General features: G+C 42.2%; 1 protein-coding gene across 10 annotated transcripts in view; it reads left to right on the top strand.

The window, feature by feature from the left end:
- Positions 1–17,670, top strand: part of TIAM2 (TIAM Rac1 associated GEF 2) — a 240,784-nt gene that overhangs the window by 93,912 nt on the left and 129,202 nt on the right. For 4 of the 10 annotated variants that reach the window (XM_027082702.1, XM_027082675.1, XM_027082720.1 and 1 more), the window contains exon 1: positions 13,401–13,723. The gene's annotated coding sequence lies outside the window, so the exon portion shown is untranslated. Of the gene's footprint in view, positions 1–1,732; positions 1,829–13,319; positions 13,724–17,670 lie in introns of those variants that run through there. The other 6 variants (XM_027082728.1, XM_027082737.1, XM_027082682.1 and 3 more) reach the window with 5 other exon arrangements.

The following is a 17,670-nucleotide window of genomic DNA, read 5'->3' as shown; positions in this document are numbered from 1 at the left end:
GTGTATTTCTGTAGCATGAATCATTGATAACCACACCTTTCCCAATAGGAACGGTTTACAATGAAAGTGCTTTATCGCCACTTTGAGTATTTCACATTTTTCAACGACTTTAAGTATTTTATGTGCACTATCCTATTAAGTAGGTAGAATAACTTTGCAAAATAGGTATCATTTCCATTTTATAGTTGAAGAAACCAGAGGCTCAGGCAATTTAAATAATGTCACTCAGGTGGTAATGGGGGAGCTGGGGGTTGAACTCTGATCCTTTGGCTCCAAAGTCTGCGTTCTTTATCAAGGATTGTGAACTGTGAGCCACATACGCAATTATTCCCACAACGTAGCATCTTGTGTACATAGCAGAGGCGAGATAATGTCTTGTTAAAAAGACGACTCTCCACCTGAAACTAACACAATGTTGTAAATCAACTATAGTTCAATTAAAAAAAGAGAGAGAGACAAGTCTCATTCTCTGAAAGGAATCCCTGTAACATTTTTTTTTTCAACTTTTTAAAAATTTATTTTTGGCTGCATTGGGTCTTAATTGCTGCGCATGGGCTTTTCTCTAGTTGCGGCGAGCGGGAGCTACTCTTCGTTGTGGTGCACGGGCTTCTCACTGCGGTGGCTTCTCTTGTTGCGGAGCACGGGCTCTAGGCGCGTGGGCTTCAGTAGCTGCGGGCTTAGCTGCTCCGCGGCACGTGGGATCTTCCTGGACCGGGGCTCGAACCCGTGTCCCCTGTGTTGGCAGACAGATTCTTAACCACTGCGCCACCAGGGAAGTCCCAAGCCCTGTAACATTTTAAACAGTGAAAGAAAAGAGAGGTGCTTTTTGGTATGTTGACCAACAGGGCCATGAGTTGTAATATGTCCCTGGGCAGCATTTCAGACATAGGAGGAAAGTATTATTCTCCATAGTATGAGAGGACCCAGAAGCCACCTGCTTAATTAGTAACGAAACTCTGGTCCTTTGCCTCTGCTCCCTTGCATGTGGGTTCTGCCCCACACGCCGTGATCATTGCTTTTGACTCGCTGCTTCTTATAAGGGCCTTGGCTGGTCCCTCTGTCTGGGGGATCATTTCCGTAATTTCGAAATAGCATTCAGATCTCAGCCTAGTTGCCATCTCAGGGGGCTATTTCTTGACCTTCCAGTTTAAATTAGATGCTTGTCACTCACTAGCTCATCATCCTGTTTTATGTCTCTGCATTGCAAGTATCACTCTAGGATATTTTTCTTATTTGTTTATTTACCTGTTGGTTTGACTGCTTCGTCCCATTTGAATAAAGCTCAGTGAGAGCAGAGACTTTCGCTCTTATTTACTGCTGTATCCTCAGAGGGTGGAATAGTGGCTTGATAGCAGTAGGCTCGTTCTGTCTATGTAACCATCCATCTATCTCCCCCACTTCCCTTCTTCTTCCGCCCTCCATCGTTTGTCTTTCCCTCCCTCCCTCCCCTCCCTTTTTCCTTCCCTCCCTCCATATATCTATCGATAAAATGGCTTGGCCGTATAAAGTGATAGCGTGAAGCAGTACGTCTACTTCTCCAATTAGGATGTGGGAGGACCCTCACATTTCCTTTATAGTTCATCACTCAGCACTGGATATTTCTCTTAGATGCTCCCTTTTTGTATGAAGCCCGAGATAGGGCAGAATGCTGAGAAACTGAGCTTTAGTTATAAAATTCTGATGTTTGAAAAATTGTTTCTCAGCACCTCTGTGTTTTTGTCTTCTCTTGCAGGGCTTTGTGCTTGAATTACGGACACCTCTTCAGCCTGCTCGTTCCGGGTGAATGAATGAATGATTACACCAGGTGTGGTCCACACTTCCTCTGGGGGTAAGTTCCAGGCACTTGTACATCTCAAAGCCGATAATGTCTGGCAGCTTGTATCTATGTGTCTGTTTCCCACGTAGCTCTGTTAACTGCTCTTTGCATGCGGACCTGGGTGGGGAAAGGTGGCGAGGTTCCTCAGGTACTGGTCTGAGGGTCTTGCAGGCAGCGGGCGCCCAATCTGAGGGGCTTATTACAGATGCCCTGTAATTTTGATATGCCGGCTAACCCTCTCTATGTGGGAGAGCATATGTCCATCTTCTCTGGGAGCTTAGGTGGAGAAATTGCAGCCTGGGAAGTGTTCATTTCCTTTTCTGTAGATGTCCAATACTGACAAGCATGTACTTGAACTCCAAGCCAACTAGGACCTCCTGCTGAAGAACAGACTAGAGTATGTCATTTCTAGTTGCAGTGGGAAGATCAGGACAGCTCAGGAGACTCAGACACTAGGAAACCACTGAGGAAAGGTAAGGCTCCAACTCCGACGTGAAGGCTGTTTCGTTCTGACTGGGGCGTCTTACTAGTAGATGCGTTGGTCATTGCAGGGTAAGTGCTACAGCAGGAAAGCTGAGCAGTCCCCAGAGCAGTGTTTGGAATGGTTGCAGGTAATTCCCTGGAAGCGTTTGCCGTGTCTGCAGTCCGTTCTTGCTTTGGTGAAGCACACAGACACAGGCAGAAGCTCTCCAGGCTGCAATGCGTCTCATCTTTCCTGGGCCGCTTTGTGCCCTTTGGATCTCAACTCAGGGTGCTGCGTCTCGAGCACCCAATCTGAGGTGGGCACCCAGCCACCTGCTACACTATCATTCTATTTTATTTTACTTTTATTTCTATTAAAAAAATTTTTTTAAAAATTGAAGTAGAGTTCTTTACAGTGTTGTGTTAGTTTCAGGTGTACAGCAGTGATTCAGTTTTTTATGTACATATATATACTTTTTAAGACTGTTTTTCATTATGGGTTATTCTAAGATGCTGAACACGTTCCTTGTGCTGTGCAGTAGGCCCTTGTCGGTTACCTATTTTATATGTAGTAGAGTGTGTACCTCTCACTCCCAAACTCCTAGTTTACCACCCGCCCCCGCCCACCAGCCCCTTTGCCCTTTGGAAACCATAAGATTGTTCTCTATGTCTGTGAGTCTGTTTCTGTTTTGTAAATAAGTTCATTTATATCGTTTTATAGATTCCACAAATAAGTGATGTCATATGAGATTTATCTTTCTCTGACATCACTTAATATGATCATCTCTAGGTCCATTCATGTTGCTGCAGATGGCATTATTTTATTCTTTTTTATGGCTGAGTAATATTCCACTTTGTGTGTCTGTGTCTGTGTGTGTGTGTATGTACACACACACACCCCCCATGTCTTCTTTATCCATTCATCTGTTGATGGGTACTTAGGTTATTTCCATGTCATGGCTCTTGTAAACAAATAGTACTGCTATGAACATTAGGGTGCATGTATCTGTTCAAATTAGAGTTTTCATCTTTTTTGGATACATGCCTGGGATGGGGTTGCTGGATCATATGATAGCTCTGTTTTTAGTTTTTTTTTTTTTTTTTTTTTTTTTTTTGCGGTACGCGGGCCTCTCACTGTTGTGGCCTCTCCCACTGCAGAGCACAGGCTCCGGAGCGGACACGCAGGCTCAGCGGCCATGGCTCACGGGCCCAGCTGCTCTGCTGCATGTGGGATCTTCCCAGACCGGGGCACGAACCCGTGTCCCCTGCATCGGCAGGCGGACTCTCAACCACTGCGCCACCAGGGAAGCCCTGTTTTTAGTTTTTTAATGAGCCTCCATACTGTGCTCCACAGTGGCTGCACCAGTTTACATTCCCACCCACAGACATCACTCTACCTTAGTTCTCTGAAAAGTGCTTGTCCCTACCTGACAGTTTTCTCCTTCCTGTACTTATTTATTGGCTTGTTGTCCAGACCACTGTCACTGGAGCAGAAGTTCCAAGAGCTCAGGGCCCATGTCTGTCTTGTTCCTCACGTGGCTCCACAGCCAGAACAGTGTCTGGTGCACCACAGATATTGTTTGACCAAACATGTAATGAGTTCGGCAGCTAAGTGAAGCTCACTGTGTAAGTTGTCAGTGTCACATGGTGAGAAATTTGTTCGCTCTGGAGGCGATTTTGAAGACTCAATTTGCCTAGTTACTGTTTTAAAAATGTGAATTGTTCCCTCATAGAATTATCATGTTTAACATTACGTTCCCCGTAAACAGGATGTTCTCTAACATTTCTGGGTTTATTTGTAAATATAGCACACATTAAAGTTACACATCTTGATGGTCATTGGTAACCTATGTGTTGACTGCCCTTTATATCATCTACATTAGAATATTCAGAAGGAATATCCAGTTAGCCTTGGAGAGATGTTTCATTTATGTTTCCATGAAGTTCAAAAACCGTGACTGGAAGACACCTGTTTGAAACATCTGAAGTCTAGATTTTTGGAGAGTCGGACTGCCTGTGTTCTTTGACTCCTGTCTCTGACATTTTCTGGCTCAGTTTCTTCTTTTGTAAAACAGGAGTAAGAAAAGCATTTTTCTCATTGAGTGTGATTAAGTATGTTCATACACATGTTATGTGAATTTCTATTTTATTTAGTATATACTTGGATTTTTATATATGAAAACATTAACTAGGTTTTTAAGATAATGTATTTAGATGCTGTTTAACAAGTGGTGACCCACTTGGAGAATTTGTTTTTGCATTAATGTGGATGAAAACAGCAGTCCATTCCTGAGATCACCGGAAAGGATAGACTAGCTTATAATTATTTATCATTTTAATAAGTTATAACGAGAAAGCATTATAGATATGCCATTTTCCATAAGGATAGCAATGCTGTTGTCTCTTTGGTACCAGACAGACTCTGAGTTTTTCGGCTGTACTGTTGGGTTGGCCAAACAGCCCGTTCAGGTTTTTCTGTAACATCGTATGGAAAGGATGTTATGAATGAACTTTTTGGCCAACCCAGTAGCTCTGTGGCCTTCAGCAAATTACTTGACTTAGTTTCTTCACCTGCCAAGTAGTGATAATAATACAAATCAAAGAGGATTGCTCTGAGAATCAAATATAAAATATTAAAATATAGGTAATGCTCTTCCTTGCCAAGGCTATTGATAACCAGAGGAGAGTGATCATGGTTAGAAATGTTTGGAAACAGCGTCCTACTGCTCGTGATGAAGAGGATAGAATACTTAGTGTCGAAAGTAGTACGCTTAGTAGGGAACGTGCTACCCACCCTTCACTCGTAAGGGCCAATGGGTCAAGGGTCACTCGTAAGCAGGGCCAGTGGGGCGCACTTGATCAGCTTCTGAGGAACCACTAGGACCGGTGAGTAGCAGCAGGAAGAAGCCACTTTGGGTTTCATGTAAGGAAGGGCTTTCTTAGCAGCTGTGGGAAAGTGAGAGGGGTGACCCTGCGTGGTAATGAACTTCCGGGCAGACGTGGTGTCCCGAGGCTCGTTGGCTGCAGATCAACAGTTCCGTAGAAAGGATTCCTCCACTCGCCAGGAAGGTGGGTGCCGTGGCCTGTATGGTCGTTTATGAGGCCCCCTCTGCATATGTGGCCCCTGCAAAATCAGGCCTGCCCGTCTGGGTGTCTTGGCCAAGCTGGTTGTGCGGAGATGGATGGAGACCCAGGATTTGGCCTCCCCGAGACAGGGAGTTGGGACTGCTGATGGTTTTCTTTGAAAACGTTTTTCAGGATTTGAAATTGTCCTGTTTGTGGTGTATCATTTACATCCGAGGTTGCAGACTGGATGGCTTCTGGCTGGTTCTGGGCTGTGGATAAGCCTTGATGGGTTTGCAAAATATGTCCCTGACAAGTGTTTTCAGGATATTTAAGTTAGTTGCCTACCTTTAAAAATGGAAAAGTTTACCTAAAAGTAGCAGTTTCAGTGTTTCTTAAGAAGGTGGTTCAGCTGGCAGCATCCCCAGGGTCCTGCATTCCCGGGGGCGGTGGGGGGGGGGCGGGCAGCCCTTTGGGCCGGGTCGTCGTGGGCCGCTTTGCCACCGTTCGCACCGCGCACGCAGTCTCCCCGACGCTGAGTGTCAGTCGCCATGATTGACACTGGAAATGAAATGATTTTTGCGTTTACTTAAGCTGTTTTACTTCTGGTAGAATTAGGAGAAAAGTGAAAAGGTTCAGTCTACTTCTGTATCAGTAGTGGAAAAACGAAAGGTATTTCTGTAGAGTTTCATATTTAAAAAAAAAAACAGAACAGAGCATTTTGGTGTGTGCTGAAGAATACGTGTACGCGTTTCATTTGCAAACAAATGGTTTCTGTTTCTTAAGCACGCAGCACCCAGGCCTGCTTGATTCATACATTTTAAACAGCCCAGGAGGTATGAGACTGATCCCTCCTCTGGACAGTAAAATTTTCCTTCTGTGTTCAGACACCATTCTTTTGCTTTTATTTTAGGCCATTTCTTCTCTTTCAGCAGCAAACTCCCTTGCCTTCCTTAAGATCAATTGTTGGGTCTCCTGCTCGGTGGGCTGGCAACAGTCTGTAATTTGCACACTCATGGGGACTCCGGAAGTAGGTTCCTTTCTGCCTTCTCCACTGGAGCACCAATGTTCCCTAGACTTTGTGGCACCAAAGAGGGCCTGTGGCCTCGTTTATCCTGAGTGGGGTGACCAAGAGAGCTGTGCTCTGGGCTCCCGCAGGCACAAGACTGAAGCCTTAGGACTCTCTACCATGTGCATTTAATTTTTAGTGAAAAACATAATCTGGGGTTGTCTGTTTGTTCTGTTTTACAAGGTGGTTCTGGCTTCATGGTGAAGATAAACTAAAAGGGATGGAGAGAGCAGGGAAGAACCGTGAACATTGACTTCCGTTGTTTTGTAGGGTGATTGGGTGGAAGAGGGATGTAGGGTGTGTGTGGATAATGACAGAAAGACTGAACTTAATTAGTGGAATTTTTAGGATGGCTGATCTAAAGGCCGGGGAAGGAGGTCTCGTCTATCAGTTGGTTACTTCACAGTGGAATGTGCTCCCTAATGGAGAGAGCTGTGAACTTCCCATCACTCCATGTATTTAGGGAGAAGAGATGGGCCCATCTGTCAGGATACTGGAGGCGGTCCTCAAATTAGAAGCAAGACCAGGCTCGATAGATGACCTGCACAGTCTCTTCAAAAACTCAGATTCAGTTATTCTCTGAATTAAACTGATTAGGAACCTTTCAGCTAAAACAGTTTCACTTCAGTCCCTAAAAAGAAAATACTGTGAATGGAGTGAGAGGCAGAATATAACGCTCCTTAATTACATTTAGTTCTGGGCAGATTACTTGTACTTTCTTAAACATTCTGATATAACCCTTCAAAAATGTAAACAGATGTGTCTAGTGGTTAATATTTATAAGCCAGGATTTTGCAAGCATCATTCCTAAATGATTTTTTTCTGCTAAATTTTTTTATTTTACCTTAGCTGAAACTCATTTTGTAGTTTTATTTTTGGTAGCATGATTATTAATACAGATTTTGTCATTTATATAAAAATTTTACCTGTTCCTTATTATAAAGCATTCTATTTAATTTCAAATTTTAGCATTTGACACATTGTCATAACTGTTAATTGTCAAAGTGTATTTAATTTGGATATAAGGACTTACAGAAAAAAGCCTTTTAAAGGAAAACTTTTTTTAAGAATTTGTTTTAAATCTTAATTTTTACATCACTTAATATTTGCTCATTCTTACAAAAGTAATTAACTGGTCATTTGGTTAAATTATCAGAGCTAGCTTGTTATGGAATGTAAGGTACCACTTGGACTTTATAAACATTTACACCATAAAATCTCTCATTTTCATGATAATTGTCTCCATTAAAATTTTCTTTTGCACATTTGGTGCCTTTAAAATGCTTAGAAAAAGATTGTATTATGAAATTTAGATTCGTTGTGGTTTTAAAGCAATACATACCATGCTAGTATTGGATATATATTTTTCTATCCCTATATCCCCTCCCTCTTGGACCTCCCTCCCACCCCCCAGTATTGCATTTTGAAGCATCTCAAAATTGACTTAATTTTGTAGGCGCCTCCAGTTCGCTTTTAAAAAGTTAAAAATTCATTTTGGTCTTTATTTTGTTCTCACTTAATAAATACTAAGTTTTCCATTGATTCTATGGGGGCGCTCTGTTTTCTTCTTTTTATTTATTTAGAAGATGTTGGGGGTAGGAGTTTATTAATTAATTAATTAATTTTTGCTGTGTTGGGTCTTTGTTTCTGTGCGAGGGCTTTCTCTAGTTGTGGCGAGCAGGGGCTGCTCTTCATCGCGGTGCGCGGGCTTCTCACTATCGCGGCCCCTCTTGTTGCGGAGCACAGGCTCCAGACGCGCAGGCTCAGTAGTTGTGGCTCACAGGCCTAGTTGCTGCACCGCATGTGGGATCCTCCCGGACCAGGGCTCGAACCCGTGTCCCCTGCATTAGCAGGCAGATTCTCAACCACTGTGCCACCAGGGAAGCCCTCTATTTTCCTCTTAATCAACATTTGTGAAGCTGTGGTTTTAAAGCAGTGTGTACCATGCTAGCATTACATTTTGAATGATCTTAAAGTCAACTGATTTTAAAGATGCACGGCCGTGGGCCGCTCAGGCATCTTCTTGAGGCCGAAGCATCCTGGAATGGGAAACGCTACAGGAGAACCACTGGGGAATTTCAAGTGGAAACTCTGAAAGTTGTGCTCAGTGGGCATTGAGAACTTGTGGGTGGCTTATTTTAAATAAAGGGGTTTTAGAGGCTTCCGACACAAAGACATAGACTGCACCACATTCTCTTTTCTTTTTAATAATTTTATTTAAATTATTTATTTATTTGGCTGCTTTGTGCGGCTTGCAGGATCTTAGTTCCCCGACCAGGGATTGAACCTGGGCCCTCGGCAGTGAAAGCACAGTGTCCTAATCACTGGGCCACCAGGGAATTCCCAGATGCTCTTTTCTTTGCATGTTCAGCCCCACTACCATCATCACTGTCATCTCCCACTCATTCATTCACTGACTCAGTGGATACGTATTGGGTATTCATCATGTGCCAGTCACATTTTAAAGGACTAGACGTAACAGTAGACACTTTTAACAAGATCTCTGCTTTATGGAGTTTGCATTCTCAGACAGGCACTGTGTTAAACAATCAATGTGTATTATTTTACTTAATCCTTACAGCAGCTCTGTGAGGTAGGTAATATTATCCCCATTTTGTAGATTGAGAAGCTAAGTTAAGTGATGTGTCCAGTATCACACAGTGGGGTCTGAGCTCAGGGCAGAGGGACTCTAATGGCTGGGCCCTGAGCTGTTTTGCTGGCTCCCAGGGAACAATGACTGGGTAGCAAATGAATTGCACGTGTCAGTTGTACATTTGTGTGGGTTTTCAGTGTCACACATGGGAGGTGAAACCTTCACGGCAGTTTGGATATGAAGGCCAACCATGCATGCTTTCACTTGTCTCTGGTCTAATTCAGAAGCATTTGGTTTTAGAAACAGACTTGTGCCTAGACACAACTAGATTTGTGCCTTTTGATGAAGTGGGGAGAAAAGTCACCTCCCCAAGTAATATTTCTTCGGATTTTAGGGTTTTCACATGAATATTTTGCAGGTTTCATTTTTTTCTGGTATTGCCTTCATCTAGGACATTTTTGCAATGACATTACTCAAGTTCCATGTTTTTTTCAGCCCACGTTATTTGAAGTACTGCTTTTCCATCAGCAGCAAACTGAAAGCTCTTTCAGCACATGAGCGTGTTGTGGAGTTTTTCACTCATTTGTGTAACTTCCTCAAAGGTGAATGTTTATATTTGTGAGAGATTATTTGATCTTTTGGAATGCTGTTTGGGTAAAAGTAATTTATGTTTTTAGCCTTTATTTATTATTACTATTATATTTTACATATATGTGTGTGTGTATCTATATATATATCCAGATGAAGCCCTTAGAATTGACTGTAGATTGTCAGTAAAGAATGACGCCTGGGGGCTTCCCTGGTGGCGCAGTGGTTGAGAGTCCGCCTGCCGATGCAGGGGACACGGGTTCGTTCCCCGGTCTGGGAGGATCCCACATGCCGCGGAGCGGCTGGGCCCATGAGCCATGGCTGCTGAGCCTGCGTGTCCGGAGCCTGTGCTCCATGACGGGAGAGGCCACAGCAGTGAGAGGCCCGTGTACAGAAAAAAAAAAAAAAAAAAAGAATGATGCTTGGGACTTCACTGGTGGTGCAGTGGTTAAGAATCCGCCTGCCAATGCAGGGGACATGGTTTAGAGCCCTGGTCCGGGAAGATCCCACATGCTGTGGAGCAACTAAGCCCGTGCACCACAACTACTGAGCCCACGTGCCTAGAGCCCATGCTCCGCAACAAGAGAAGACACTGCAGTGAGAAGCCTGCACACCACCACGAAGAGTAGCCCCTGCTCTCCACAACTAGAGAAAGCCTGCGCGCAGCAAAGAAGACCCAATGCAGCCAAAAATAAATAAACAAACAAACAAACACATAAATAAACAAAAAAGGAGTGGTCTCAGCTATATATGGCTTCACTCTTTTTCTTTTAAATTTTATTGGAGTATAGTTGTTCAGTTATACATATACATATATTCAGTCTTTTTTAGATTCTTTTGTCATATAGGTTATCACAGAATATTGAGTAGAGTTCCCTGTGCTATGTAGGTCCTTGTCGGTTATCTGTCTTATATATAGTAGTGTGTGTATGTTCATTCCAAGCTCCTGATTTATCCCTCCCCCTGCCCCATGTTTCCCCTTTGGTAACCATAAGTTTGTTTTCGATATCTGCAAGTCTGTTTCTGTTTTGTAAATAAGTTCATTTGTATCATTTTAAAAAATCAGATTCCACATATGAGGGATATCATAGGATATTTGTCTTTGTCTGTCTGACTTACTTCACCTAGTCTGGTAATCTCTAGGTCCAACCATGTTGCTGCAGATGGTGTTATTTCATTCTTTTTTATGGCTGAGTAATATTCCCTTGTATAAATGGACCACATCTTCTTCATCCATTCATCTGTTGATGGACATTTAGGTTGTTGCCATGACTTAGCTACTGTAAATAGTGCTGCAATGAACATTGGGGTGCATGTATCTTTTTTTTCTTTTATTTACTGTTTTATACAGCAGGTTCTTACTAGTCATCCATTTTATCCACACCAGTGTATCCATGTCAATCCCAATCTCCCAATTCATCACACCACCATCCCCACCTGCCGCCGCTTTCCCCCCTTGGTGTCCATACGTTTGTTCTCTACATCTGTGTCTCAATTTCCGCCCTGCAAAACTTTTTTTATACAGCAGGTTCTTATTAGTTCTCTATTTTGTACATGTTAGTATATATATGTCAATCCCAATCTCCCCCCCAATCTTTTATTAAGAAAATTTGCAAAAATACAGAGAAGTCCAAAGAATTGTATAGTGAACAATAAACCCACCACGTGAATTCTGTAATTGTTAACATTTTGCTGTATTTGCTTTTACATGTGTCATTTTGCATGGTGTGTTTGAGGACAGAATACTTCTTAAGTAGTAATTTACATAATGCTCAGAGATCTTTGCCAAGGAATTCAGTTTTAGATGCCTGTTAATGCATATGTCCAGTTATATTATTATGTCAGAGTGAGGCATTAGAGAGATAAAGTCTAGGTTTTATGATGTGGAAATATGCTGGGTTTTGTAATTTTAGGATGGAGTACTAAATTGAGAGTATTTTGCTGTAGTTGGACAAAGTCTAAAGAACTTGAAAAATCTGACATAGTTTGAAACCCCAAGTGACTCTATAAATTTGTAGAACTAAAGTTATTTGGGTGACCTCAGTGATAAAAAATGGAGCCAGGCAATGCAAACCCACTGGAAGTGTCTGAGGAATGTCAGAGATAAGTCAGGCTTCTGGGTAGTTCTGGCTTAGAGCAATCTACGTGTAAAATGTATCAAAAGGTCAGAATTGTCTTAAGAATAATAGGGATGTGCAAGTGTTTCCACGCAATTAATTGTTCTTCTGATACTTTTTCCACCCTCAGAAACATATCTCTTTAAAACTTCCTTCTTCTTTCTGACATAATTCCCCTCTTCTCCTTCACATCAAGGGGCTGTTCTTCTGTCTTGAGGTTGTTTGGAAGACATATGCTTGTTTTATGCTGGCTGATATTTTCTTTTACTTAATTTTTTTGGTAACAGAAATGATGGTGCTGGATCTAAAAGAATAGGAGCTAAGTGACTTAAACAGCATACTTGCTTCTTCTGTATTTACCCAGAGAATTTTTAAATACAGACACACGTCAAATTAACATTTTGGGAATTCCCATGTTTTCTGTTATGTGACTTGGCTTCCCTGGCAACCTTCTGACTTCAGTCCCAGGGGTTGTGGCTACTTGGGTGGCAGGTCCTGACTCTGCTGCCTGCTGCTGACCTTGGGCATGTCACTTAAAGCCTCGTTTCTGATTTGCTAACTGAGGGGCTTGGAGCAAGGAATTTTTCAGTTTTTCTCCACCAGCACTAAAAATTCCTTGGTTCTATGTTCACTAATTTAAGTTTCTGTGGAGGTTAGAATACTTTTTATAACTATTGGGCTGATGATCTTAGGTAATGGCCCTTATTATTTGTCAACTAAGATTAGAAAGTGTATTTTCAAGCATGTATTAACTACATGGAAACTAGATGGAAACAACATTCTGTTTGCACATGTGTGTACCTGTATGTATAGATTATGCATGTGTACATATGTATTCATTTTTCATGCAAGATAAGGAATTAAAAGCTTATATGTCTAAACTAGAATCTTGTCTTTAATATTATGTAAGAATCTTGTCTGTTGCATGTATAGAGCCATTCACATTTTTTAATGAAAAGTTATTTTCTTAAAAAACTCTTGCCATGTGTTTGTCCAGGATAACTTGGAAACTTCTGCTTAAACTGTTTTCTTCTATGGACTATGATTTCAAAAATTGAAACAAATTAAAATTGAAAATCTGCTCCACAGATGTAACCTTGTTTTCCCATTTGGCAACCCCTCCATCCCCAGTAACTAATATAAAATGATCTGAAAATGTTGCTTTATCTTTTGGGCATACTTTAAATGGAAGGTCTTTCATCAAAAGGTACAGCAAGACTTAACCCTTAAACCTCTGGTCTATCCCTTTTTTTTTTAACAATTCCATGTTAATTTTTGAGAAAATAGTGACCCTTTGAGATAACAGGGCCTTCCAGCGTAGGGCACTGTAGGGCACTGCTACTTCACTGAAAAACGAAGTAACTCCAGCAAGGCACACAGAGTTAAGTATACACCCGCTATTTTGCAAATCACAAAATTATTCTGAAGGGCTGCTCTTGAGGCAGGGTTTTTATGACCATCACATTCCAGCTGTGGTTTTGGAGATAGAATGTTTACTACCGCTGGAAACACAAGGATGGTAGGTGTGTATTCTTCCTGCTGAAAAGGCTTAAAAAAACAGCTGAGGTTCCCTTCAAGTGAGTAAACCTTTATTCAGCAAACTCTGGAGCCGCGTTCCTATGGAACTTTGGTGGTAATTCTGGAATGTGAGGCCAACAGCAGCGCAGTCATGGGCGAGCCGAGGCCCTGACGGCAGGCTGTCCTGCCTGATCGCTGCCGGCAGCCCATGGAAAACCACTTTCTGGTTAAGTCTGCATCATACTCCTCCACCAATGGAAAAAATTGAACATGATGAGGGTGTGTAGCTAGCAGACAAAAATATATCCAGCATTGCACAGGATCTGTTTTTAGCTCTTAACGGCCGAGCATTTGAAGTGTTAGACGTTGTTTCCTGCCTTACCATGGGCAGGAAGAAGAGGGAGTCCACGGATGTGTATATAGACCTTGACTCTGGGAAACTTGGTGGACTAATTAAAAGAGCCTGAGAACTGGCTACATCCAAAGTTCTGGCAAAGGTAAGGGTATAAAAGTTTATTTTCCCCCTTTTGCAGTTGAGACTTCATGTTATATGTGAGATATCTGTGTTTCTTGAAATGCTCCTTTTGGTAACGTCACCATGTGCTGAATTTTGTTTTACGTTATTTTGTACTTGGGCTGCCCACGTTGGTGTGCATGAGGGAACAGTCCCTTTCACGTTGAGTGTCTGTATGCTTTCACACACCTATTAGTGCTTTATCACAGCTGCCCATCCCGTTTTAACTAATTAACTCTCTCCCAAAGCTGATGGTATATGTTGTATGGATTTATTTTTCCTGCTATCTCAGGAAAGTGCTATTTCTCAGTCTGACCATGTGAAAGCACTGATGACTATGACCTTATCTTTCCCAGTTAATTCTTTCAGGGCACGAAGGGAAATGAAAATGTGCACAGAGATTATATTTTATAGTTTCCTGCTCATTATGTAACTTGCTCAGGCCTTACTTTTGAGCTGAGTGAGCTCCTTGGTTTAAGAGTTTCGGCTTGTAATTTGATGTTCACTCTTTATTCACGTTTATCCTTAACTTTTGTCTCCAACTTTCTGAGAAAGAAAGGGAATCCTTCGTCGTGTGTGTTTGTGTGGCGGGCGGCGGCGGCGGCGGCAGCGGGGAGCACTTTATTTAAGTGGGATGATTGATTCATGCTATAACCCCTCAGGGGCGGCTCATTCATTAGGCGTCTGTCTGAGCGCTGAGTTTATCAGCAAGGACTGAGGGACCCGGCTCAGCAGAGCGCTTCCCTCAGCTTTATGTTAATTTGGCCAAGCATGTAATTCTCGGAAAATTGGTAGGTGGAGAGACAGAAATAGGAAGCTTTCTTGCAGTCATTGTAACTTGGAAGATTATTTATAGAATTTCTGGAAAGTAAGTGTACTGAAGAACAGCTGCTAGAGTTTTCCCTCACACGTCTCAGCGTTTCACTGTGGCCCTCCGTCATACTTAGGGATTCTAAGTTTTGTACTTACTTTCAGCTGAATGAGGTTATGAGTTATTTTAAGGTGGGTGATGTGTGTGCCTCTTCAATGTGTGTCTTCCTTTACAGAAATGTCTTTTAGGGATGGAGGAATGTGAGTGCTGTCCAGGTAGGTTAGAATTAATAGAAATGCTGGTAGTGTTTTATTTCTTGCTCTTCCTTTGAAAGTAGAAATTGCTGCTGTGACAGAGCCGGCAGCCACGTAGAGCAGGGACAGAGCAAGCCCCACCTGTCTTCTTGTGTAGTTGCATTAACACATGTCAGCCACTTTGATTTTCACCAGAGCTTGTAGACAGAAACTGAAGTCTGTTGAAGAACCTTCTGACTCCACTCCATACTGACATGGTGTTTTGAATGCAAGTAGATAACACCTTTCTTTCAATACTTTAGTGCAGAGGGAGCGACTTACAAAGCCTTCTGCTTACCCCAGGCCTGATCTAGGAGGCCTAGAAGTGCGAGATAAGGGCTGGGCTCCTTGCCAAGAGATTATCCTTCTCAAGTGGTCCTTCACTTAACCACTAAGTAGAGCAGATGATTCTGTCTTGGTGGTCCAAGACTGTGTTCGAGAAGAGCCATATTCCCTTTTCCAGAAGTATAAAGTTAGCATAGGGTCCCTGCGACCTCTTCCTATTCAACAGCTATCGAATGAATGTGGAAACAACACAGAGAGAAGCCTGGAGGGAAAAGCTCACACTCCTTAAATACCTAACGGGGCCCCTTTCTGTGTCTGTCTGTTCCTTCAGGTTTAGCCCACTTTGTAAGACTCACTTACATAAAGATAATAAACCCCATTAGTGAGATCCCTTAAAAGGGGAGTAATAATAAGTATAAATAAATAAATAATAATTTGCATTTGAAACTGTGTTCCTTAAATAAGGAACAAGATAAAATGGTTTTACTGGAGAAACTAAAAAAAAAAAAATTAGATAAAGGTGTGGACTCAAAATAAATAGCAATAATATTAGAGACAGGGAAAAGAAATAATAGTAGTTGATAAACCTGAATTTCTGGCTGTTGACACAGAAAGGTTCTAAACATTGTGTTTATAACAGTTTGAATTTTAGTAATGGTGGGTTGAGTGTCTTTAGATTATTCAGTTCTATCTCAGATGGACTCCCAAATGCTAGGAGGTGTTAATGTCAGTATCCCAGGAATACATGGTACACTCTATTGTCAGCTATTTATAGTCTGTAGTATCCTAGAGTTGAAAAGGGACCTTAGGCAATCTTTCAAATGGGAAAACTGAAAACCTACAGAAATGAAATGGCATGTCCAAAGTTACCAAGATGGTTGGCTGCTGGGCTGGGATGTGATACCAGTTATCTTGTTGGTCTTTCCCTACACTACCTGTCTCTTTAATTGGGAATACTTTGGCTCATTCTGATTTATCTTTTTTTTTTTTTTGGTGATACGCGGACCTCTCACTGTTGTGGCCTCTCCCGTTGCGGAGCAAGGCTCCGGACACGCAGGCTCAGTGGCCATGGCTCACGGGCCCAGCTGCTCCACGGCATGTGGGATCTTCCCGGACCGGGGCACGAACCCGTGTCCCCTGCATCGGCAGGCGGACTCTCAACCACTGCGCCACCAGGGAAGCCCCTCTGATATAAATTGACACATACGTACTCGTTTTCCTCTGTCCCTCCCTCCCTCTCTCTCTCCCTCCCTTCCTTCCTTCCTTCCTTTCATTGACTTACATACTTACTTACTTACCAAACCAGACAGGCCTAAAGCTCTAGTCAGAGACAAGACAAAGACTTTTGTTTTTCTTGGATCCTAATGAAGTTCAAAGCTGTACACTCAGTCGATGGTCATCATTCCCATTGACTATTGCCAGAGAGAGAGTTAGGTGCCCATGTGTTAACCTGTATGATAAGGCAGCTTTGGCTAGACTTCATCTGTCAATCTGTCCCTCTTTGTGGCCTTATGTTGAGAGGTTTTTTTCCCCATGATCCCACTCTAATAGAAGACTGACGTTTTCATTAGTTCTGTGCCTGACAAGAGAGGCTCTGGAAGGGAACAGAAGACAGCAGATGGACTTTGCCTTTGGTGCCAAGGTAATGTAAGGCCCTTTTGGAAAAATAAGCTTTACATATAAAGTGATAGACTAAGTAATCATTTTGTTCTAGGAAAGGGATGTGATAAGTGCTGCAGGTAGTGTTGGGATGAAGTTGGTCCAGGGTGTTCCTAAAACTTAAATAAAGGTTTAGAAATCCTGGGTATCTTTAGGACAACACTGGAAAGAAATTGTAATCCCCATCCTGTTTTTGTACTTGACCTTGACACATCTCTAGTTGCAGAATTGAGTAGGATTGCTGAGATGTGAAGGGCTAAAGAGATGTGGAGTGTATGGGCTGGGGAAGACAAAAGCTAAACGTCCATACCATTTAAAGCCAATGAAAAGAAACTCTGAGTGGAGAGAATGAAAATAGATTTGTTTTCAAGTCATCTGTAGCCACTCCTGGAAGGTAGAGTGACAAGTGAAAGGCAGCATTGTTCACAGACAGACATAAGCCAAGAAAAACCAAGATATCAAAAGGTAATAGAGAGTAAAGAGCTTCATGAAAAGCGTACCCCCGTTCGTGGAACACAGACACACACACACAGAGTCACATATATGTATATACATATATATTCCATTGACAATTGATCACAAATTAATCAAAAGTTAAATACAAAACAACTCCCAAACCCAGAAGTAACCGGAACATAGCAAAAACCTTGACTTACTTTTTCTACCCTACATGTGACCTAGAGAGGAAAAAAACTGGAAATTATAAGAAGGCACAGTGAGAAATAATTTGCCAAAAAGTTCCTTACTAGAGTTGATACCCTTTTGTCCTGGTGCCTTACCTCATGTGTTTATTATTAGTTCTCAGATGTTTCTCTGAAGTTTCTCTAATAGAGCGTCATGGCTCTAGGGCCAGTTCCCCCTGTGGCGCATGCACACACACAC

The sequence above is a fragment of the Aethalodelphis obliquidens genome, unplaced genomic scaffold (assembly GCF_003676395.1).
Source record: "Aethalodelphis obliquidens isolate GAN/ISIS:26980383/991018 unplaced genomic scaffold, ASM367639v1 scaffold3, whole genome shotgun sequence".
Classification (NCBI taxonomy): Eukaryota; Metazoa; Chordata; class Mammalia; order Artiodactyla; family Delphinidae; genus Aethalodelphis; species Aethalodelphis obliquidens.
Note: the sequence above shows the minus strand (reverse complement) of the source record. Positions and strands in the feature narration are given on the sequence as shown.